The 25,913-nt window shown below is 39.0% G+C and overlaps 1 protein-coding gene and 2 pseudogenes across 6 annotated transcripts in view; 1 reads left to right on the plus strand and 2 right to left on the minus strand.

Annotated features, from left to right (window-relative positions):
- The window catches only part of ZBTB44 (zinc finger and BTB domain containing 44), an 85,020-nt gene that overhangs the window by 52,844 nt on the left and 6,263 nt on the right, over positions 1–25,913 (minus strand). The gene's annotated exons all lie outside the window — the stretch shown is intronic.
- LOC105734227 (ATP-dependent RNA helicase DDX18-like) lies at positions 9,472–17,939 on the plus strand (annotated as a pseudogene).
- Positions 23,342–23,458, minus strand: LOC135274720 (small nucleolar RNA U3; annotated as a pseudogene).

A 25,913-nucleotide genomic window follows, 5' to 3' on the forward strand; every position in this document is an offset into this window, starting at 1 on the left:
AAGACAACATAGTTTTCAAAAAACTAAATTTTCTCAGACCCCCCAAAAAAAAGAAAAAGGTAAGAGTAGTACTGATTTTTGAAAATCTCTTAAAGTCTATTGGAAATCAGCTGAATTCTCATGTGTTAAGTCTGTTACGGTATCACATTCCCAGCACTTTGGGAGGCCAAGACAGGCAGATGATACCTGAGGTCAGGAGTTTGAGACCAGCCTGGCCAACATGGTGAAACACTCTCTCTACCAAAAACACAAAATTTAGCCAGGCATGGTGGTACACACCTGTAGTCCCAGCTACTTGGGAGGCTGAGACAGGAGAATCACTTGAACCTGGGAGGCAGAGGTTGCAGTGAGCTGAGACTGCTCCATCACACTCCAGCCTGGGGACAGAGTGAGACTCTGTTTCAAAAAAAAAAAAAAAAAAATCACATTTCAAGTAGCCTCTGGAAAACTCCGTCGTATATCTGAGAGAATAAGACTGGAATGAAAAATGGCAACTAATGTCTTTAAACACTGCTAGAAGATTGTCTTGATCTCACGGACACTCTAAAAGGTTCTGGGGATCCCCAGGAGAGTCTCCAGATTACATTAACCACTGTTTTCAAGTTTAATGTTAAAAATGAGGACATGGGCCAGGCACAATGGCTCATCATACGTGTAATCCCAGCACTTTAGGAGACCGAGGCCAGCGGATCACCTGAGGTCAGAACTTTGAGACCAGCCTGCTCAGCATGGTTAAACTGCATCTCTACTAAAAATACAAAAATTAGCCAGGCGTAGTGATCTGCACCTGTAATCCCAGCTACTTGGGAGGCTGAGGCACAAGAATCGCTTGAACCCAGGGGGAGGCTACAGTCAGCTGAGATCTCGTCACTGCACTCCAGGGCCTGGGGGTCAGAGCAAGACTGTCTCAACAACAAAAAGACATGGTTAGTTATTTGTAGACAAGAACTTAAAGAAGACTAATAAGCAAGGTGAATGGACTGTTGTTTAAATAAACCACAGAAAGATAGTTCCTCAAGATTCTACCAAATCTGCATACCAAAAAGTAGTAAAATAGTGTGATGTGGGAAGTGCTCAAGGCGTCTGTTTTGCCATTTGTCACTTAAGACAGATGGGTGTAATGTTTGTGTATCTGAGGAAGGGGTTCCTACCTGAACAAATCTGCAATGTAGATATAAAAAATTTAGGTAAAAGATGGTGGTCAGGAGAATGTTTATGTTTCCAAGAAAAATAGAACCTGCTAGGTAGCTTCAGAGGTTAGGTATCCTTGCAGATTTAAAAAAAAAAAAAAAGACACACAGAACAAGCCAACTAAATGTTTTCATGTCTGGATTGAAGGTCTAGAATTGTGGGGGTCATTTTGTTACCATAGGAGAGCCAACCTAAGGATGGCAAAGCAAGAAAAACTTATGTCCTCAAGGATATCACTGAATTGCTAATTTAACCAACTCTGAGGGTGCTTTCTGTTTTAAATAAATGTCCTTATTGTTTAAGCCACTTCATTCAAGGTTTTCTGATAACATAAACTGAATACCCTCATACACATGTCCTATAGGTACCTCAACAGGTCCAAGTGAATTCATTATCATCTCTTAAAAATGTCTTCTTTTTCAAGTACTCTGGTCAATGACAGCACCAACTCCAAAAAGCTAAAAATCCCGAAATGTCCATGTTCCAATCTCTTGAATTTGTGAATGATACCTTTATGGCTTTGCAGATGGGGTGAATTATGTTGGAATGGGGGAAATTATCCCAGATTACCCAGGCAGGCCCTAAATGCAGTCACAGGTATTCTCATGCAAGGAAGGCAGATGGAGACTTGACACACACAGGAGAAGGTGAAAGGCGGGGAAGAGGAGGTGGTGTAACAATGTGAAGATTGTAGTGCTGAATAATATGGTCACAAGATAAATGCCTGCAGCCCTCACAAGCTGGAAGAGGCAAGGAATGGGATCTCCCCTAGATCCTTTGGGCGCTTAGATCACTTGGCTAAGATTATAGGGCTACTAACAGCAACTTATATCTTGATGGTAAACTTTCTCACTATTTTATAGTCTCTATTATGCTTTTAGATACTTAAGGTTGCTATCTCTCCCTCCCTACTCTGCAAAATGAACTCTTTGTCCTAAACTGATTTTGACTCATAATTTTCCAAATATACCATACATATTTCCACTTCCCCAGCTCTAGTCCTTTTTTGGAATTCCCTCCTCACTGATTTCAACAGATCAAGTTCTACTTTATTTTGTTTTCCCTTCTAACCTAAATGCCAGCAAAGCCTTCCATTTTTCTTTCTTTCTTTTTGAGACAGAATCTGGTTCTTCACCCAGGCTGGAGTGCAGTGGTATGATGCTGGCTCACTGTAACCTCTGCCTCCCAGGTTCAAGCAATTCTCATGCCTCAGCCTCCTGAGTAGCTGGGATTACAGGCGCCTGCCACCACGCCCGGCTAACTTTTGTATTTTTAGTAGAGATGGAGTTTCACCATGTTGGTCAGGCTGGTCTTGAACTCCTGACCTTGTGATCTGCCCCCCTCAGCCTCCCAAAATGCTGGGATTAACAGGTGTGAGCCACTGCGGCTGGCCAGCCTTCCATTTTTATGTCACTTTCAAATGTTCTTTCAAATACATTCTGTGGATCTTAAAATCTTAATGAAACTAAAGATGAGAAAAATAAAGATTAGAGAAAATATGGCCTAACAAGGACTCAAATTCAGAACCTCTGATGTTAATTAAATCCTATCCTCATTTTACTATTAAACCAAACTGTCTTTCTCTACACTGAACTCCGGTAGTAGTTCTATTTGGCTCCCTGATCCCGCGTTTGATATCGTATCAATTTAGGTTTACCAAAGTACACGCTCCATCCCTGTGGGGATCGCTCCAGCGTTGAGACCACTCGGTGTCCCCGCCATAATGGAGCTTGAGCCCAGACATGTTTCTCACCCCCTGGAAGCAGTCGAGACCAGTGAAAGAGAGATTTAATAGAAGTTTGAGTTTGCAGAAGCCTATTTCTGGTCCACTGACCTAAAAGGCTGGGTGAAGGCTGTGTGGTTTTACTAGACATTGTTTCTTGAAGTACCTGCTCTGGGCTAGTTTTATGACTTTGTTTACCCTCTATTGATGGGTCCCATGCTTGTTCCTGTGACTGCTATTTGCAAAGTTAATGGGTCTATCGCCTCTCTGATGACTTGCATAGATCATTAACATTTTAACTATAGGTTTCCTCACCCTGATAATGAGACCCACCTCCATGACTTGATTGTACCCATTGTGTGACTTGATTGTACCCATTGTGTGTTTTCCGCTGCTTGTAGCCGGATGGCTCTCTCTTCCCTTTATTAAGATAATGGCATCTGTTCTGATAATTGAGATGGGACTAAGAATGCTTATGTAAATGAGGTGGGGCAAAGAATGTTCCTGTAAAATGAGGTAGGAAAAGATATATATACTAACTCAGTGTACAATAAAGTTGCTGGTTTTAGGGCCAGCCCTCCAGACTCCAGCTGTCCTGTCTTTTCTTTTCTTCCGCGCACTCTCTCTTCCAGGTATTGGGACCCTCTTGCAGGCCAAGAGACCCCGGCAAACGTGCCGCTCTCACCGGCCCCCGACACATCCCTACAATGATTATTCCAATATATTTATAGAATAAATCACATCTGCACTCCCAGCATAGGTTCTTTAAAAATCACTGAGTGCTTTCCTGAGATATAATTCATGTACAAGAAACTGCACAGTGTACAATTTGATGAGTTATGACATATATCACCACCACCATCAAGATAAGGAATATTGCCATGATTCCTGTTTCTTTGCAATCTCACCTTCCTGTCCTTGCCAGAAATTATCAATGTGTTTTTCACTTTAGTAGCTGCATTTTCTAGAATTGTATATAAATGGGATTACATAGTATGTACTCTTTTTGTCTGATTTCTTTCATTGGACATAATAATTCTGAGATTCATCAATGCTGTTGGGCCTATGGATTTTTGTTCTTTGTATTGCTGAATACTATTCCACTGCATGGATGTAACATCATCTGTTTGTCATTTAATTGTTGATAGACTTGAGCTGTTTGCAGTTGAGGCTATTACAAATAAAGCTGCTATGCACATCTGTGTACAAGTATTTGTGTGGACAAACCAGCAGATGTTAATTCTTTCTGTTTCTATACCATTTATATGTTATACTCTTAATATTGCTTATTATACTGCAGTGATTCCATAAAAAAAGTCACTATTCTATCCATCAGTACAATATTTTACATAGAGTAAGTGATCAGTAAATAATTTACAGATTTTCCTCTCCCACGGGCCTACATGCGACTTGACAGAAAAGGTTGAGCCCTGTCTGTATTCTATAACTGCCTAAGAGAGTGTGTATACTGGTATGCAACAAAAACATAAGAAAAACATTAAAAATTAAAAAATAAATATGTAAATTAAAAATTAAAAAATAAATAAATAAATAAATAAATAAATAAATGGAGGAGAGGTCCAAGATCACTAGCAGCTCGGGATTGTAGCTCCCAGAGAAAGCGCACAGAATGAGAGGACGCCACACTTTCAGATGAATTTTTGTTACCCACGGACCGGAAGATTCCCAGCAGAGTGGCCCCATGGGTCGCCAGGGCGACACTTGTGGCCAGCATCGCGGTTTTGCCGGCACCCCGGTGCAGCGGTTCTTGCTGCAGAGTAAACGGGACTGGGTCCCCTTTTGATTGACGTTTGGAGCTCTGGGAAGGCAGAGTCGCCCATTTACCTGATTGAAGAAGGGACTCAAGAGGGAAGCCAGACTGGAGATTCCCGGGCAGAAAAGCACCACGAATCTTAATACCGCTATTTTGGCCGGTGCAGTGGGTTGCTCAGATTTCGGCACTGGGAATCAACAAGTTGGACATCCACTCAGAGACCTAATTTGAAAGTAGGCAATTACAAAGATGACAGGTGGATGAACTTACAATGATGGGAAGAAACCAGTGTAAAAAGGCTGAGAATACCCAAGATCAGAATGCCTCACCTTCTATAGGTGATCACAGTTCCTCATCAACAAGAGAACAAGGCCTGATGGAGAACGAGTGCGTCCAATAACAGATTTAGGCTTCAGAAAGTGGATAATAAAGAACTTTAGTGAGCTAAAAGAACATGTTCTAGCCCAATGTAAAGAAACTAAGAACTTTGAAAAAAGGTTTGATGAAATGCTAATGAGAATTGACAACTTAGAGAGGAATATAAGTGAATTAATGGAACTGAAGAACACAATACGAGAACGTCACGAAGTATGCACAGGTTTTAACAGTCGAATTGATCAAGCAGAAGAAAGGATATCAGAGGTCAAAGACCAACTTAATGAAATGAAATGAGAAGACAAGATTAGAGAAGAAAGAGTAAAAAGGAATGAGCTAAGTCTCCAAGAAATATGGGACTATGTGAAAAGACCTAATTTACGATTGATAGGTATACCTGAATGTGACGAAGAGAATGAATCCAAGTTGGAAAATATTCTTCAGGATATTATTCAGGAAAACTTTCCTAATCTAGTAAGGCAGGACAATACTCAACTCCAGCTAACCCAGAGAATACCACAAAGATATTCCTCAAGTAGAGCAACTCCAAGACACATAATCGCTAGATTCATTAGGGTTGAAATAAAGGAGAAAATTCTAAGGGCAGCTAGAGAGAAAGGTCACGTTACCCATAAAAGGAAGCCTATCAGACTCACAGCAGACCTCTCACCAGAAACCCTACAAACTAGAAGAGAGTGGGGGTCAATATTCAATATCCTCAAAGAAAAGAATTTTCAACCCAGAATCTCATATCCTGCCAAACTAAGCTTCATAAGCTAAGGAAAAAAAATTTTTCGTGAACAAGCAAGCACTCAGAGATTTCATCACCACCAGGCTTGCTTTACAAGAGCTTCTGAAAGAAGCACTACAAACAGAAAGGAACAACCAGTATCAGTCATCCCAAAAACTTACCAAAACGTAAAGAGTATCTCTATAATGAAGAATCTACATCAACTAATAGGCAAAATAGCCAGCTAGCATTAAATGACAATATTGAACTCACAAATATTAATATTAATTCTAAATTTAAATAGATTAAATGCCCCAATCAAAGACACAGACAGGTAAATTGAATTAAAAGTCAAAACCCATGGGTACGCTGTATCCAGATCTATTTCACAAGCAATGACATACAAAGACTCAAAACAATGAGATGGAGGAAGATTCACCAATTAAATGGAGAGCAAAAAAAAAAAAAAAAACCGGAGTTGTAACCTTCGTCTCTCACAAAATAGACTTTAATAGTAACAAAGACTAAAAAGAAACAAAGAAGGACATTACATAATGGTAAAAGGATCAATGCAACAACAGGAGTTAATGATTATAAATATAATATGCACCCAATACAGGAGCACCCAGATACATAAGACAAGTTCTTAATGACTTATAAAGAGACCTGGACTCCCACACAATAATAGCGGGAGATTTTGACACCACATTGTTAATATTCCACGGATCAACGACATAGAAAATTAATAGGGACATCTATGATTTGAACTTAGACCTGGAATAAGTAAACTTAGTGAATATTTATAGAATTCTCCACCCCAGGTTCACAGAACATACATTTTTCTCGGTATTATATTACACCTATTTTGAAAGTGACTACATAATTGGAAGTAAATCACTCTTCAGCATTTGCATAGCATTTCACAGACTTAAATGAAATATTGGTTGGCTGTTTGTTATTTTCTTCCCTTATTCCTTCCTGTCTCCGTTGTTAAGCACAACTATCGGCATAAAAGAGGTTTTTAATACCTATTTTTAGACTGCATTCCAGCCCGGGCACTAGAGCAAGAATCCTGTTCTCTCTCCCCCTTTTTCTTTCTCTCACACACACACAAAAAATAAAAAAATAAATAAAAATAAAAGAGTGTGCATTGAAAAATCGCAGAATAAATGCTCTTGATTTATGGTGCTTATTTTTGGGATAAGCATATTATTCTTTTATGTTCAATCACATTATTAAGAGCTTAATTGCAATTAATAAACAAAATATATAAATTAGTATTTTAAGAGTGTAACATATAGCACAGACAAATATTTTGTAGAAAACCTGTTAAAACAATTGATTTAAGAATGGAAGAACTACAGCTCAAAGTAGAAACTTCACGTTAAACTTACATGGCCAATTATATATACGTACTCAAACTAGTAAAAATTACAACTCAACCATCCTACCAAAAGTTAAGATGCTTCTCACTATTAACAATCTTTTTTCTTTACAAATATAGCAGTACCTGATATTTTATATTTTGCTCTAAACTTGTCACTCTTACCAATCTAAGTAAATGTCTATATTTTCCCATGATATAAACCAAGTTTTTAGATTGGATTCACATTAGAACTCATATTTGGGAACATGCTTTTTCTTTTTCTGAAGACTAATGAAGGTGTTTAGTGCTCTTTATTTGACACTAGTTTACTTCCCTTAAGTGTTTTTTAAGTTTTCAGGGAGAATTTCAAATGGATTACTTTATCTGAGTTTAAAAAGATAATTTTAGGCCTGGCACAGTGGCTCATGCCTATAATCTCAGCACTTTGGGAGGCTAGGGCAGGAAGCTCCTTTGAGCCTAGGAGTTTAAGACCAGCCTGGGCAACACAGAGAGACCTTGTCGCTACTAAAAATAAAATTAGCCAAGTGTGCTGCTGTGCGCCTGTAGTCCTGGCTACACAAGAGGCTGAGGCAGGAGGATCACTTGAGCCTAAGAGGTCGAGACTACAGTGAGCTGTGATTTCACCAGCCTGGATGACAGAACAAGATCTTGTACAAAAAAAAAAGACCATTCGGCCAGGGATGGTGGTTCATGCATATAATCCCAGCACTTTGGGAGGCCAAGGTGGGTGGATCACCTGAGGTCAGGAGTTCGTGACCAGTCTATCCAACATGGTGAAACCCTATCCCTACAGGCAAGGTGACTCATGCATATAATCCCAGCACTTTGGGAGGCCAAGGTGGGTGGATCACCTGAGGTCAGGAGTTCGTGATCAGCTAGCCAACATGGTGAAACCCTAACTCTACTAAAAATAAAAAAAATTAGCTGGGCATGGTGGTACATGCCTGTAATCTCAGCTACTTGAGAGGCAGAGGCAGGAGAATCAGCTGAATCTGTGAAGCAGAGGTTGCAGTGAGCCAAGGCAACTCCAGCCTGAGCAACAAGAGCAAAACTCCATCTCAAAAAAAAAGAGATCATTTTGTAACTAGTCATTTTTAAATGAAACAAAGATTCCAATCATTTTCTCTACAAATAAGCCCTTTCTAGTTCAGAGACTTGAAAAAGTAATGGAACGTTATCAATAAATCAATTAAATCAGTAACATTAAACGATTAGGATTTCCTCTCATTGCTGGTAGTCACCAATTCATGGTGATTGTTACTTTCTACATCAAGGGAAGATAAATTAATATATATTGAGTAGCTCCTACCAAATGTCATTATCTCACTCTGGACTCACAAACTCTGGTAAAAGAATTTTTTAAATCCAGTTAGGTACCGGGCACAGTGGTTCACACCTGTAATCCTAGCACTTTGTGGGGCCAAGTTGGGTGGATCTCTTGAGGCCGAGAGTTCGAGACCAGCCTGGCCAACACAGAGAAATCCTGTCTCTACTAGAAATACAAAAATTAGCCAGCTGTGGTGGTGAATGCTTGTAATCCTAGCTATTACTTGGGAGGCTGAGGCATAATATTTGCTTGAACCTGGGAGGCAGCAGTAACAGTGAGCTGAGATCACGCCACTGCACTCCACCCTGGGTGACAGAGGAAGACTCTGTCTTTAAAAAAAAAAAAAATCCAGTTTTAAATGAGGAGACAGAAAATCAAATTACCTTGTCCATATCCCTATAACTAAGTAACGAAACCAGGACTTACACAGAGGTATATCTGACCAAAAAAAAAAAATTCAATTCCCACTTCATTCTCCCTACTCCATCATACTGCCATTTGTAAGAATTTAACCCATTTATGCCTTTAAGCCAGAGGCTGCAATTTTTTGAATTTTTGCACTCAGACCTTAGTGATGACCTGAGCAGTAGGACAGAAATAACTCCCACATACTTAGCATTCCAATAATGGAACACTAGGCATAAATTGGTTAATCACAGTACTTAAGGGATATCTGCTATTCACATCATATTACTAGAAAGAAAGATTGAATAGAGGGCCTATCTATCTTACTCATCCATTTGGCTCCTTACATGAGCAAGTAAAATTCAAGTTAGTTTTGGTCAACTAGCATTTAAAGAGCTCTTATTTTCCCTAAAGAGTTTTTAAGTGTCTATACCAAGTACTTGAGAGTTCAACCACATATATGCTTTAAAACATGTACACAAGTGGAAGTAATGTCAGCCCCGAGAGCTGAGTAGCTGTACTATGTGGGGTGCTGCAGTCTAGGCACTTTTTGGACAGTATGTTTTACCTGCTGATGAAACTCCTGCACAAGAAGATTGAGAAGCAGAATCTCAAATTGCGGCAGCAATTGAGATTCTAAAGTTGCAGGGGGCCTCAAATCTGACCCAATCAGAAACTCAAAATGGAGATGTGCCTGAAGAAACAATGAGAGGTGGAAAGTCTAAAAAAATCAAAACATTCTATGAATGTGGGCTTATCAGAAGCTCGAAATAAAGATGTGTCTCAAGCAGCAGTGGAAAATATGAAAGTTAAAAAATCTCCCCAGAAATCCACTATATTAACCAATGGAGAAGCAGCAATGAGGTCTCCCAATTCAGAATCGAAAAAGAAAAAGAGAAAAATGATGAATGATGCTGGGCTTGATACAAAAAAAGCAAAAATTGAAAACAAAGGTGAATCTGAAGGAAGTGCCGAGACTTCTAAAGAAATAGAAAATAATTTGGAGGAGCCAGATAATGATGGCAGTGAGGTGCCCAGCCTGTCCCTGAGACTGACAGGAGCTTTTCAGGATACTTCATTTGCTTCTCTATGTAATCTTGTCAATGAAAACACTCTGGAGGCAATAAAAGAAATGGGTTTTACAAACATGACTGAAATTCAGCATAAAAGTATCAGAACACTTCTGAAAGTCAGATATCTTCTAGCAGCTACAAAAACAGGCAGTGGTAAAACCCTGGCTTTTCACATCCCTGCAGCTGAACTCATTGTTAAGATAAAGTTCATGCCTAGGAATGGAATGGGAGTCCTTATCTACTAGAGAATTAGCCATGCAAACTTTTGGTGTTCTGACTCACCATGTACGGGTTGATAATGGGTAGCAGTAACAGATCTGCTGAAGCACAGAAATTTGCTAATCGGATCAACATCATTGTGGCCCCACCAGACCGCTGGCTGGACTATATGTAGAATACCCCAGGGTTTATGTATAAAACCCTGCAGTGTCTGCTTATTGATGAAGCTGATCGTATCTTGGATGTTGGATTTGAAGAAGAATTAAAGCAAATTATTAAACTTTTGCCAACATGTAGACAGACTATGCTCTTTTCTGCCACCCAAACTCAAAATGTTGAAGACCTGGTGAGGATTTCTCTGAAAAATGAGCTATCGTATGTTGCTGTTGATGATGATAAAGCTAACGCAACAGTGGAAGGTCTTGAGCAAGGATATGTTGTTTGTTCTTCTGAAAAGAGATTCCTTCTGCTCTTTACATTCCTTAGGAAGAACCAAAAGAAGCTTATGGTCTTCTTTTCATTTTGTATGTCCGTGAAATACCACTATGAGTTGCTGAACTACACTGATTTGCCCATCTTGGCCATTCATGGAAAGCAAAAGCAAAATAAGCCTACAGCCACATTCTTCCAGTTCTGCAACGCAGATTCGGGAACACTACTGTATACAGATGTGGTGGCAAGGACTGGACATTCCTGAAGGTGACTGGATGTTCAGTATGACCCTCCAGATGACTCTAAGGAATATATTCATCGTGTGGGTAGAACAGTTAGAGGCCTAAATGGCAGAGGGCATGCCTTGCTCATTTTGCGCCCAGAAGAATTGGGTTTTCTTTGCTACTTGAAACAATCCAAGGTTCCATTAAGTGAACTCAACTTTTCCTGGTCTAAAATTTCTGACATTCAGTCTAAGCTTGAGAAACTGATTAAAAAGAACTACTTTCGATTCCACCAAGACAGCCGAATAGGAACAGCTCCAGAGAACAGTTCCCAGCAAGAGAGCCGCAGAACATGAATGATCTCTGCATTTCCAACCAAGGTACCAGGTTCATTTCAATGGGACTGGTTGGACAGTGGGTGTAGCCCAAGGAGGGCTAACCAAGGCATGGTGGGGTGCTGCCTCACCCAGGAAGTGCAACTGACCAGAAGATCGGCGACTCCCTGCTGCCCCCTGCACTGTGGTTTCAGACACCACGCTTTTCCCATGGCCTCTGCAACCCACAAACCGAGAGATCCCTGCTGGGCTGAAAAGCGACATGAGTTAACAGCACAGATCTGAGTGGCAGCTCTGGCCAGCGCCAGGGGTTGTCAGCACAGATCTGGGTGGACGTTTTAACTAGCACCGAGAGTGCCTAAGGGACAGAGCTACCTGCTCCCCAGAAAGAGGGGGAGCTGAAAGCAGGGAGCCAGGTGATACAGCTGAGCGGGTCCCACCAACCCCACAAAGAGCAGCAAACTGAAGCCCTCTCGCTTGAGAGTTTTGCAGCCAGCACATCAGTTCGAGCTTGACCCGGGACTATCAAGCTTGGTGGAGGAAAGGATGTCCACCATTGCTGAGGCGGTTCTAAACATGCCTGTGTAAACAAAAGCCAGAGGAAGCTTACACAGCAGCTGGACTGAGTCGGTGACAGCTCAGCAGTACCTCTGTAGGCAGACGAGGGACAGACTGTCTCCTCAAGTGGCTCCCTGACCCCTGTATAACCAAAAAGATGCCTCATACAGGAGAGCTCTGGCTGACACCTGGCGGGTACCCTTATGGGATGAAGCTACCAGAGGAAAGCCCAGGCAGCAATCCTTGCTGTTCTGCAAACCCCACAGGTGATTCCCAGGCAAGCATGGTCTGGAGTGGACCTCCAGCAGTCCTAGAGCAGAGGAACCTGACTGTTAGAAGGGAAACTAAAAAACAAAAAAAAAAATAGCTTTAACATCAACAGAAAGGACATCCACTCATAGACCCCATCTGAAATCACCAACTTCAAAGATCAAAGGTAGGTAAATCCACAAAAATGGGAAGAAACCAGCACAAAAAGGATGAAACCATCAAAGACCAGAACGCCTCTCCTCCTCCCAGCTTAGAGAAGAACATAAACGACTTGATGGAGCTAAAAAACACAGCATGAGAACTTTGCAATGCATACACAAGTTTCAATATCCAAACTGATCAAGCAGAAGAAAGGATATCAGAGACTGAAGATCAACTCAATGAAATAAAATGAGAAGGCAAGATTAGAGAAAAGAGAGTGAAAAGAAATGAACTAAGCCTCCAAGAAATATGGGATTATGTGAAAAGACCTAACTTACGCTTGATTGGTGTACCTGAATGTGACGGGGAGAATGAATCCAAGCTGGAAAACACTCTTCAAGATATTATCCAGGAGAACTTCTCTAACCTAGCAGGGCTGGCCAACATTCAAATCCAGGAAATACAGAGAACACCACAAAGATACTCCTCAAGAAGAGCAGCCCCAAGGCACATAGTCATCAGATTCACCAGGGTTGAAGTGAAGGAAAAAATGCTAAGGGCAGCCAGAGAGAAAGGTCAGGTCACCCACAAAGGGAAGCCCATCAGACTCACAGCTGATCTCTCAGCAGAAACCCTACAAGCCAGAAGAGAGTGGGGGCCAATATTCAACATCATTAAAGAACTTTCAACCCAGAATTTCATATCCAGCCAAACTAAGCTTCAAAAGTGAAGGAAAAATAAAATCCTTTACAGACAGGCAATTGCTGAGATTTTGTCACCACCAGACCTGCCTTACAAGAGTTTCTGAAGGAAACACTAAACATGGAAAGGAACAACCAGTACCAGTCACTGCAAAAATGTACCAAATGGTAAAGACCAATGATGCAATGAAGAAACTGCATCAACTAACGGGAAAAACAACCAGCCAATAACAAAATGGCAGGATCAAACTCACACATAACAATATTAATGTTAAATGTAAATGGCCTAAATGCCCCATTCAAATGACACAGAGTGACAAGCTGGATAAAAAGTCAAGACCCACTGGTGTGCTGTATTCAGGAGACCCACCGCACATGCAAAGACACACACAGACTCAAAATAAAGGGACGGAAGACGATTTACCAAGCAAATGGGGAACAAAAAAAAAGCAGGGGTTGCAATCCTAGTCTCTGATAAAACGGAGTTTAAACCAACAATATCAAAAGAGACAAAGAAGGGCATTACATAATGCTAAAACAATCAATGCAACAAGAAGAGCTAACTATCCTAAATATATATGTACCCAACACAGGAGCACCCAGATACATAAAGCAAGTTCTTAACCACCTACAAAAACTTAGACTTCCACACAATAATAGTGGGAGACTTTAACACTCTACTGTCAATATTAGATCAACGAGACAGAAAATCAACAAGGACATCCAGGACTTGAACGCAGATCTGGACCAAGCAGACCTAATAGACATCAACAGAACTCTCCACCCCAAATCCACATAATATGGACTTTTCTCAGCACCACATCGCACTTACTCTAAAATTGACCACATAACTGGAAGTAAATCACTTCTTAGCAAATGCAAAAGAATGGAAATCATAACAGTCTCACAGACCACAGTGCAATCAAATTAGAACTCAGGATTAAGAAACTAACTCGGAACCATGCAACTTCATGAAAACTGAACAACTGGCTCCTGCACATCGACTGGATAAACAATGAAATGAAGCAGAAATAAAGATGTTCTTCGAAACCAATGAGAATAAAGACACAATGTACCAGAATCTCTGGGACACATTTAAAGCAGTGTCTAGAGGGAAATTTATAGCAATAAATGACCACATGAGAAGTGAAGCAAGATCTAAAATCGACACCCTATCATCAAAATTGAAAGAGCTAGAAGAGCGAGATCAAAAAAACTCAAAAGCTAGCAGAAGACAAGAAATAACTAAGATCAGAGTAGAACTGAAGGAGATAGAGACAGAAAAAACCGTTAAAAAAAAAATCAGTAAATCCAGGAGCTGTTTTTTTTTTAAAGATCAACAAAATAGACCACTAGCCAGACTAATAAAAAAGAAAAGAGAAAAGAATCTAACAGATGCAATAAAAAATGATAAAGGGGATATCACCACTGATTCCACAGAAATACAAACTACCATTAGAGATTACTACAAACAACTCTATGCACATAAACCAGTAAACCTGGAAGAAATGGATAAACTCCTGGACACTTACACTCTCCCAAGACTAAACCAGGAATAAGTCGAATCCCTGAATAGACTAATAACAAGGTCTGAAGTTGAGGCAGCAATTAATAGCCTACCAACCAAAAAAAGTCCAGGTCCAGACAGGTTTACAACCAAATTCTACCAGATGTATAAAAAGGAGCTGGTAACATTCTTTTTGAAACTATTCTAAACAATACAAAAAGAGGGAATCCTTCCTAACTCATTTTATGAGACCAGCATCAACCTGATACCAAAACCTGGCAGAGACACAACTGAAAAAGAAAACTACAGGCCAATATCCATGATGGATATTGATGCAAAAATATTCGATAAAATACTTGCAAACCAAATGCAACAGCACATCAAAAAGCTTATCCATTCACAATCAAGTAGGCTTCATCCTGGGGATGAAAGGCTGGTTCAACATACGCAAATCTATAAACCTAATCCATCACATAAACAGAACCAAAGACGAAAACCACATGGTTATCTCAAGAAATGCAGAGAAGGCCTTCAACAAAATTTAACAGCCCTTTATGCTAAAGACTCTCAATAAATTAGGTATTGACAGAATGTATCTCAAAATAATTAAAGCTATTTATGACAAACAAATAGCCAATATCATACTGAATGGGCAAAAACTGGAAGCATTCCCTTTGAAAACTGGCACTAGACAAGGATGCCCTCTCACCATCTATTCAATATAGTATTGGAAGTTCTAGTCAGAGCAATCAGGCAAGAAAAAGAAATAAAGGATAGTCAATTAGGAAACGAGGAAGTCAAATTGTCTATTTGCAGATGACATGATTGTATATTTAGAAGACCCCATCATCTCAACCCAAAATCTCCTTAAGCTGATAAGCAACTTCAGCAAAGTCTCAGGATACAAAATCAGTGTGCAGAAATCACAAGCATTCCTATACACCAGTAACAGACAGGGTGCCAAATCATGAGCAAACATGCATTCACAACAGCTATAAAGAGAACAAAATAAAATACCTAGAAATACAACTAACAAAAGATGTGAAGGACCTCTTCAAGGAGAACTACAACCCACTGCTCAAGGAAATAAGAGAGGCCACAAACAGATGGAAAAACATTCCATGCTCATGGTTAAGAAGAATCAATATTGTGAAAATGGCCATACTGCCCAAAGTAATTTATAGATTCAACACTATCCCCATCAAGTTACCATTGACCTTCATCACAGAACTGGAAAAAAACACTTTAAACTTTATATGGAACCAAAAGAGAGCCCGCATAGCCAAGACAATCCTAAGCAAAAAGAACAAAGCTGGAGGCATCACGTCACCTGACTTCAAACTATACTACAAGGCCACAGTAATCAAAATAGCATGGTAACTGGTACCAAAACAGAGACATAGACCAATAGAACAGAACAGAGGCCTCAGAAGTAACGCTACACATCTACACTCATCTGATCTTTGACAAACCTGACAAAAACAAGCAATGGGGAAAGAATTCCCTGTTTAATAAATGGTATTGGGAAAACTGGCTAGCCATGTGCAGGAAGCTGAAACTGGACCCTTTCCTTACACCTTACACTAAAATTAACTCCAGATGGATTAAAAATTTAAACATAAGACCTAACACCATAAAAATCCTAGAAGAAAACCTAGGCAAAACCATTCAGGACATAGACATAGGCAAGGACTTCATGACTGCAACACCAAATGCAATGGCAACAAAAGCCAAAATAGACAAATGGAATCTAATTAAACTTAAGAGTTTCTGCACAGCAAAAGAAATAATCATCAGAGTGAACCTGCAACCAACAGAATGGGAAAAAATTTTTGTAATCTACCCATCTGACAAAGGGCTAATATCTAGAATCTACAAAGAACTAAAGCAGATCTACAAGAAAAGATTCCATTCAAAAGTAGGCAAAGGATATGAACAGACACTTTTCAAAAGGAGACATTTATGAGGCCAACAAAAATATGAAAAAATGCTCATCATCAATGGTCATTAGAGAAATGCAAATCAAAACCACACTGAGATACCCTCTCATGCCAGTTAGAATGGCGATCATTAAAAAATCTGGAGACAACAGATGCTGGAGAGGATGTGGAGAAATAGCAATGCTTTTACACTGTTGCTGGGAGTTCAAATTAGTTCAACCATTGTGGAAGACAGCACAGCGATTCCTCAAGGATCTAGAAATAGAAACTCCATTAGACCGAGCAATCCCATTACTGACTATATACCCAAAGGATTATAAATCATTCTATTACAAAGACACATACACACGTATGTTCACTGTAGCACTGTTTACAATAGCAAAGACCTGGAACCAACCCAAATGCCCATCAATGATAGACTGGACAAAGAAAATATGGCACATATACCCCATGGAATACTATGCAGCCATAAAAAAGGATAAGTTCATGTCCTTTGTAGGGACATGGATGAATCTGGAAACCATCATTCTCAGCAAATTTGACACAACAACAGAAAACCAAACACTGCATGTTCTCACTCACAGGAGGGTGTTGAACAATGAGAATACATGGACACAGGGAGCGGAACGTCACACACTGGGGTCTGATGAGGGGTGGCGAGATAGGGGCGGGACAGAGGGGGGTGGTATGGTTGGGGAGGGATAATGTTGAGAGAAATGCCTGATGTAGGTGACGGGGGGATGGAGACAGTAAACTACCATGGCATGTACGTACCTATGCAACAATCCTGCAAGCTCTGTACCTGTACCCCAGAACTTAAAGTACAATTAAAAAATAAAAAAGAAAAGAATATGCAATTCTGAACATCAGTATAATTCTTCTCTTTTTTGTTGTTATTAACAAGATGATGGAAAATTTTCAGTTTTTCTTCAAATTTTGTGACTATTTATACATAGTATGTATATATAGTGTGTATGTGTGTATACATACATATATACACAAACATATATATAGGAGATTTTCAAGATGGAGCTAGAAGTGCATATGTACATGCTTACATGTGTGTATTTGTGTGCATTTCAGCATTTCTTGAGTGTCTGGGGTAGGCCTGCCATGATGGTGTTTTCCCAAACTATCTCTTTTCAATCTTAATCCTGTGTAATAATAGATAAGATTCTCTCCATTTTAAAGGTGAAAAAACTAAATATAGCTACCCAAGGATATATGGTTACTATGTTATAAAGTCAATACTTAATTGTATGTTAGTCCTTGTTCTGCTAAATACTAAATTAAATAAAAATAATCAGAAAAAAAAAAAAAAAAAAGAACTACTTTCTTCGTAAATCAGCCCAGGAAGCATGTAAGTCGTACACATGAGCCTATGGTTTCCATTCTCTGAAACGGATCTTTAACGTTAGTAACTTACATTTGCCTCTAGTTGCTCTGTCATTTGGTTTCAAGGTGCCTCCTTTTGTTGATCTGAATGTCAACAGCAATGAAGGCAAGCAGAAAAAGCAGGGAGGCGGTGGTAGATTTGGCTACCAAAAAAACCAAGAAAGTTGAGAAGTCCAAAATCTTTAAACACATTAGCAAGAAATCATCCCATAGCAGGCAGTTCTCTCACTGAAGACATGCCTTTCATCTTGAATAACTTTGTCCTAAAATGAATTTTTTCCCCCTTGATTTAACAGGATTTATGTAGCCTTTAGAATTTAAACTTATCTAACAAGAGTATAAATTGACTTGGGTTGCAAGCACTGAGCATTGTTACTTCTATCAGCTCTCTTTGTTTATTTTTGGAATATAAAACAGGCTTTAATTGTCTTGGTTGCCCAAGGGCAGAGCAAGGAATATCTGGTCTTTCTTGTGATTATATAATATTTTAATTTTAAATATTCCTCCCTCATACACACAAATGTTACTGTTTTAATATAATTCTTTTTGTACCCTTTAAAAAATATATGTACACAAGTGCAGTGGCTTTCTCCAACTTACCTCTGCACAAGCAGTTAACTTTATATATATCTTGGTATGGGCTGAATTGGGTTCCCTGAAAAGATACGTTGAGGTCCTAACCCCCAGTGCCTCAGAATGGGACCTAATTTGGAAATGGAGTCTTTATAGAGGTAATCAAGTTTAAGTGAGGTCATTAAGGTATCATCATATAAAGGGGACATGCACATAGGGAGGATGCCCCATGAAGACTGGAGTTGTGCTGCCACAAGGCAAGGCACTGCCAGAAGCAAAAAGAGAGATGTGGAACAACAGATCCTTCTCTCATGGTCTTCAAAAGGAACCAACCCCACCTACACCTGATTTTGAACTTCTGGCCTCCAGAACTACGAGACAAAAAGTGTCTATTAACAGCCACCTACTATGTCATACTTTGTTATGGCACTCTAGCAAATTAACACATGTTGCTTTTCAAAGTAACGTAAAATTTAACTATATTACATTTTAATAAACTAAATGTTTCAACTAACAGGTAGATTGTCAGAAGAGATAAAAGCATGCTCAAATATATGCTTTTTATAAGAAACCCACTTTAAATAAAAAGAGACAGATAGATATGAAAGAATATATATCATGCAAACAGTTAAGAAAGCTGGAATTGGCTTATTTTAATACCAGATAAAATATTCAAGACAAAGTATTATCAAAGACAGAGGTGAATAACAAAAAAAAGTGTATGCTTCAAAATAAAACACTGACAAAATTAAAGGAAAAGATAATTCCACAATAATAATTGAAGATTTTTTTTTTTGAGACAGGGTTGCCTAGGTTGGAGTTCAGAGGCACAATCACTGCACGCACAGCCTTGACCTCCCAGGCTCAAGGAATCCTCCCACCTTAACCTCCTGAAGAGCTGGGACTACAGGCATGCACCACCACATCCAGCTAATTTTTGTATTTTTTATAGAAACAGGGTTTCATTATGTTGCCCATGCTAATCTCAAACTCCTGGGCTCAATGGATCCACCCACCTTGGCCTCCCAAAGTACTGAGATTACAGGTGTGAGCCACCGCGCATGGCCAAAAGTTGAAGTTGTTTTCTTTGTGGGTTTTGTGTGTGTGTTTTTTTAGACCGAGTCTCACTCTGTTGCCCAGGTAGGAGTGTAGTGGTGTGATCTTGGTTCACTGCAATCTCCACCTCCTGGGTTCAAGCAATTCTCTTGCCTCAGCCTCCCGAGTAGCTGGGACTACAGGTGCACACCACTACGCTCGGCTACTTTTTGTATTTTTAGTAGAGACGGAGTTCCACCATATTGGCCAGGCTGGGCTTGAACTCCTGACCTCAGGTTATCTGCCCGCCTCACCCTCCCAAAATGCTGAGATTACAGGTGTGAGCCCCACCCCCCCCACACACAAACACCAAAAACCATGAGTAAAGATGTAAAATATCTGCAGCTTGGGAAACATGGTGAAATTCATCTCTACAGAAAATACAAAAATTAGCCAGACATGTGGTATGCACCTGTAGTGCCAGTTACTTGGGAGGCTAAAGCAAGATGATCTCTTGAGCCTGAGAGGCGTAGGTTACAGTGAGCCGAGATCAAACCACTGCACTCCAGCCTGGGCGACAGAGTGAGACCCTGTCTCAAAAAAGAAAAAAAAAAAAGACATAAAAGCAATCACCTTAACCAAATTGACATTTACAGTGCAGAAGACACATTCTTTTCAAGTGCAAAGTGGTGTGTTCACCAAGAAAGATCATATGTGGGGCCATAAGACAAATCTTAATAAATTTTAAAGGAATGAATGCACAAAGTATGTTCTCTCACCAAAAAAAAATAATTATAATTAAGAAATTAATAAAATATCAAGAAAATCCTAAGTATCTGGAAATTAATGTACTTTTTCTTTTTTTGAGATGAAGTCTTGTTCCTGTCCCCCAGGCTGGAGTGCAATGGCACGATCTCAACTCACTGTAACCTCTGCCTCCTGGGTTCAAGCGATTCTCCTGTCTCAGTTTCCCGTGTAGCTGGAATTACAAGCACCTGCAACCACGCCCAGCTAATTTTGTATTTTTAGTAGAGACAGGTTTCACCATGTTGGCCAGGCTGGTCTGGAACTCCTGACCTCAGGTGATCTGCCTGCCTCAGCCTCTTAAAGTGCTGATTACAGGCGTGAGCCACCGTGCCCAGCCACAATGCACTTCTAAATAATAATCCACGGGCTGATCAAAAAAGTAATCAACAAAGAAAACTGGAATATATTTTTAACTGATATTGAAAATATGACATTATCAAAATGTGTGGGATGCAGCTAAAGCAGCACTTAGAGGAAAATCTGTAGCTTTAAAGGATATGTCAGAAATGATGGTCTTTAAATATCAATGACCTTACCGCCTCATACCCATTCGAATGTCTATAATAGTAAAAAAACAAACAAACAAAAAAAATTAACAAGTCTTGGCAAAGATGTGGAAAAATTGAAACCCTTATGCACAGCATAAGGTAGGGGGAATGTAAAATGGTGGAGCCACTGTAGAAAACAGTATAGTGGTTCCTCGAAAAATAAAAAAAAGAAATTACCATATGATCCAGCAATTCCACTTCTGGGTATACACCCAAAAGAACTGTGAAAGCAAGGACACACCAGTATTTGTACATTCACGTTCAAAGTAGCATTATTCACAACAGCCAAAAGGTAGAAGCAACCCAAATGTCCACAAGAGATGAATGAATAAAATGTGGCACAAATACACAGTGGGATATTATTCAGCCTTAAAAAGGAAGGAAATTCAGATATATGCCACAACACGAATGAACCTTGAAGGCATTATGCAAGTGAAATAAACCAATCATTAAGGAACAAATATCATATGATTCCAATTACATGATGTATTTAGAGAACACTCAAATTTAGAGACATAAAAGTAGAAGAGTGGTTGCCTCAGGATGTAGGGAGAGAGGAATGGGGAGTTAGTGTTTAATGAGTACAGAGTTACACTTCTGAAAGACGAAGAGTTCTCAAAGATGGGTAGTGGTGACGGTTAACAATGTGAATGAGATTTGATGCCACTGAACTGTACACTTAAAAATGGTCATGATGGCAAATTTTATATTATGCGTATTTCATCAAGATTAAAAAAAAAACAATGGCCTATGTGTCTACTTTAACTAGAAAAAGAGCAAAGCAAACACAAAATAAATAGGCAAAACACAGACATAAGTCAAAGAAAACAGACAAGCCATAGAAAAAATTAAAGCCAAAACTTGGTTCTCTGAAAAAATAAGTAAAATTGACAAACCTTTAGCTAGACCAATTAAGAAAAAAAAAAAAGGGGAAAAAAGTGAAGGTGGGGCAGCAGAAGGGAAATCTGTGAAAGAGATATACAGAATAAGCAGCATGGTAGGAGTTATTTCAGAAACCAAGGGTAGAAGGTATTTCAAGGAGTGGTGATTGACAGTGTCAAATGCTGCTGACTGGTTAAATAAGATAAAAACCAAAGTCTATTTGATTTAGCCACAAAGGACTCACTGATGACCTTATAATAGCACATAAGGGAAAGAAAAGTAGAAGATTTAGAAGCAAGATTGCCATAGACAAAGAAGAATATACAGAAATGAGGAAGTGAAAACTGTGAGTACAGATAATTCATCATAGTTTGGTTCTAAAAATACAGCAAGGGGGTTAGCTAGACAGAAATAAGGGGTCAAGAGAAGACACTGATTTTTTACAGAATGGACAAGCTAGAAAATGTTTTTTTCCTCGTTTTTCTCTCAGATTTTTTTAATTAAAGTAAAATATAAAGGAGAATGTTTTGATTTTTGTTGGAAAAGACACAGAAAAGAGGGAAAGATTAAAGATACAGGAAACAGGTGATAACAGATGGCAAAAGGTCCCTAGACAGGTAGAAGGAAATGGGATTCAGAGGATGAGTGAAAGGATTAGCCTTAAAAAGGAGGAGGTCCAAGGACTGGGGAGAGAAAAGAAAGAGTACAGCTATAATTAAGTTTATTGGTGGGGTGTTCAGAAGTAGCGAGAGTTCTTGTCTGGCTTTGGCTTTACTCGTCTTTCAAGTAGTAAGAAGAGGTAGACTCCTGAGAGAAGAGGTGAAGAAGTAAAATTTTTAAGAAAATAATGGGCTGGGAGCGGTGGCTCACACCTGTAATCCCAGAACTTTGGGAGGCTGAGGTGGGTGGATCACCTGAGGTCGGGAGTTCAAGACGAGCCTAACCAACATGGAGAAACCCTGTCTCTACTAAAAATACAAAATTAGCCGGGCGTGGTGGTGCATGCCTGTAATCCCAGCTACTTGGGAGGCTGAGGCAGCAGAATCACTTGAACCTGGGAGGCACAGGTTGCGGTAAGCCGAGATTGTGCCATTGCACTCTAGCCTGGGCAACAAGAGCGAAACTCCATCTCAAAACAAACAAACACCACTTAATACCTGTAAAAGGCTAGCAATATCCTGAGGTAACAATACCAAAATTGTAAAAAGGCCAGGTATCAAACATTTGTAATTTTAAGTTTTAAGGATTTTTTTTTAAAGCTATATAAGAAAAGTATTAAAAGGGAAGAATATTCAATGTGGAGACAAGAAAGAAGAAAGATGTTATTCTCTAAGAGTGAAGCATTAATAAGCTTCACCCACCCATTTCACTCTTGCAAGACAGAGTTATCAATGTGAAATAACATGATAATACAAGTCAGTGCTTTATTCCGGGGTAAGTTACATAAAAATGTGCCAGCCAATATCAACTTTGGCACTAATAATATTAGTGAAAAAATTAATTTAACACTCAATGTGGCCTTCAACTGGAAGTATAATACAAATGTAATGTATCCTTTTACTTTTTAAAGGCACACATACAATCACTATTTTAAATCCTATGGCATGGAATATTTCTAGCTTATTGCTTAAAATGGGTTAAAGTATTATTTATAATATAAAGAATAAAGGAAAACTAATGTAACTTTTAGCTTAACGGGAAATAAATTTTAAACAATTATTCTGAGGTACCAAGGACTGAGGATACAGCAAGTACTGGTTTTTATACAGCTGCCAATACTGCTTTATAATAAGAATATATATTTTTTTCTTCTTTTAAAAAAATACTGATTTTTCCAGTGCTCTACACATTCAGATAAACTTCTCTGGTAATGAACTACAGAAATGATCCCTGAAAGTACAATCTTAAAAATATATTTTTAATCAGTAACATTATAAACATTTTTAGATACAGCAAGATTTAAAGAATTTTATACCAAACTGGAAAGGAGGAAGTCAAACTGTTGCTGTTTGCTGATGATATGAATGTATACCTAGAAAACCCTAAAGACTCTTTTGAAAAGCTCCTAGATCTGATAAATAAATTATCAACGTACACAAATCAGTAGCACTGCTAACACCAATGATGACCTAGCTGAGAATCAAATCAAGAATGCAATCCCTTTACAACAGCTGCAAAAACAAATAAGCAAAAAAATTAAAACAGGAATATACCTAAGTAGGTGAGAGATCTCTACAAGGAAGACTACAAAACACTCTTGAAACAAATCATAAAAGACATAAACAAATGAAAATACATCCCATGCTCATGGATGGGTAGACTCAATATGGTGACAATGACCTTACTGCCAAAAGTAATCTATAGATTCAATGCAATTCACATCAAAATACCATCATCATTCTTCACAGAACTAGAAAAAACAATTCTAAAATTCATGTGGAACCAAAAAAGAGCCCACAGAGCCAAAGCAAGACTAAGCAAAAAGAACAAATCTGGAGGAATCACATTATCTGACTTTAAACTACACTATAAGGCTATAGTTACCAATACAGCATGATACTGGTATAAAAACAGGCATGTAGATGGACGGAACAGAATAGAGAACCCAAAAATAAAGCCAAATACTTGCAGCCAACTGGTCTTTGACAAAACAAACAAAAACATAATGTGGAGAAAGGACACCCTAGTCAACAATGGTGCTGGGATAATCGGTAAGCCACATGTAGAAGAATGAAACTGGACCCTCATCTTTCATCTTATATAAAAATCAACCCAAGATGGATCAAAGACTTAAATCTAAGGCCCGAAACCATAAAAATTATTGAAATAACATCAGAAAAATTCTTCTAGACATTAGCTTAGGCAAAGAATTTATGAACAAGAACCCAAAAGCAAATGCAACAAAAAAAAAAATGAGACCTAAACTAAAAAGCTTTTATACAGCAAAAGAAATAATCAGCAGAGTAAACAGACAACCCAGAGTGGGAGAAAATTTTTGTAAACTATGCATCCAACAAAGACTAATATCCAGAATCTATAAGGAATCCAAACAAATCAGTCAAAAATAAAAAAACAAAAACCAATCCCATCATCAAAAAGTAGATAAAAAACACAAATAGACAATTCTCAAATGATATAAAAACAGCCAACAAACATGGGAAAAAACGTTCAACATCACTAATTATCAGGGAAACACACATTAAAACCACACTGAGATATTACCTTATTCCTGTAAGAATGGCCATAATTTAAAAAAAAAAAAAAAATAATATTGGCATCAACGTGGTGAAAAGGGAACGCTTTTATACTGATGGTGGAAATGTAAACTAGTACAACCACTATGAAAAACAGTATGGAGATTCCTTTAAAAACTAAAAGTAGAACTACCATTTGATCCAGTAATCCCACTACTGGGTATTTACCTGAAAGTAAAGAAGTCATTACATGAAAAAATGCACATACGTTTATAGCAGCACAATTCGGAACTGCAAAAATATGGAACCAATCGAAATGCCCATCAATCAGTGAGCAGATGAAGAAAATGTGGTATATTTACACCATGGAAACGGAATGAAATAATGGCCTTTGCAGCAACTTAGATGGAGTTGTAGGCCATTATTCCAACTGAAGTAACTCAGGAATAGAAAACCAAATATTGTATGTTCTCACTTGGCACTAAGCTATGAGGACGCAAAAGCATATGAAAGACTTTGGGGACTTGAGGGGACGTGTGAAAGGGAGTAAGGGAAAAAAGACTACACACTGGGCACAGTGTACACTGCTCAGGTGACGGATGCACCAAAATCTCAGAAATCACCACTAAAGAGCTTATCCATATGACCAAAACCACCTGTTCCCCCCAAACTATCAAAAATTTTAAAGAAATCAGTGAACAAGCAAAAAAAAAAAAAAAAAAACAAATAAAAAAGAATTTTATAGTTAAATACCTGAAAAGCCATAACTAGATTCTACCATTAACATTCTACCATAATTGTTTCATCACATACCTATCTGCCCATCAATACATCTTGATTTTTGATATTCTACTTTTAAAATGCCTCTTAAAGTGGTATCTAAATGTAGTTTCTGAAGCAAGGGGTCAGAAACTCCCATACCTAATAGAAAGGAAAATGATATGCAATCGTGGGTGGCATGTGACCCTCAACGATCGACCACAAACACCAAGACAGTCTCATAATACCATATTTTTTTTTTTTTTGAGACACAGTCTCGCTCTGTCGCCCAGGCTGGAGTGCAGTGGCACGATCTCGGCTCACTGCAACCTCAGCCTCCTGGGTTCGAGCAATTCTCCTGTCTCAACCTCCCAAGTAGCTGAGACTATAGGTCACCATGCCTGGCTA

This window comes from Aotus nancymaae, unplaced genomic scaffold (assembly GCF_030222135.1).
Source record: "Aotus nancymaae isolate 86718 unplaced genomic scaffold, 86718_ANA_hifiasm-v0.15.2.pri h1tg000012l, whole genome shotgun sequence".
Taxonomy (NCBI): domain Eukaryota; kingdom Metazoa; phylum Chordata; class Mammalia; order Primates; family Aotidae; genus Aotus; species Aotus nancymaae.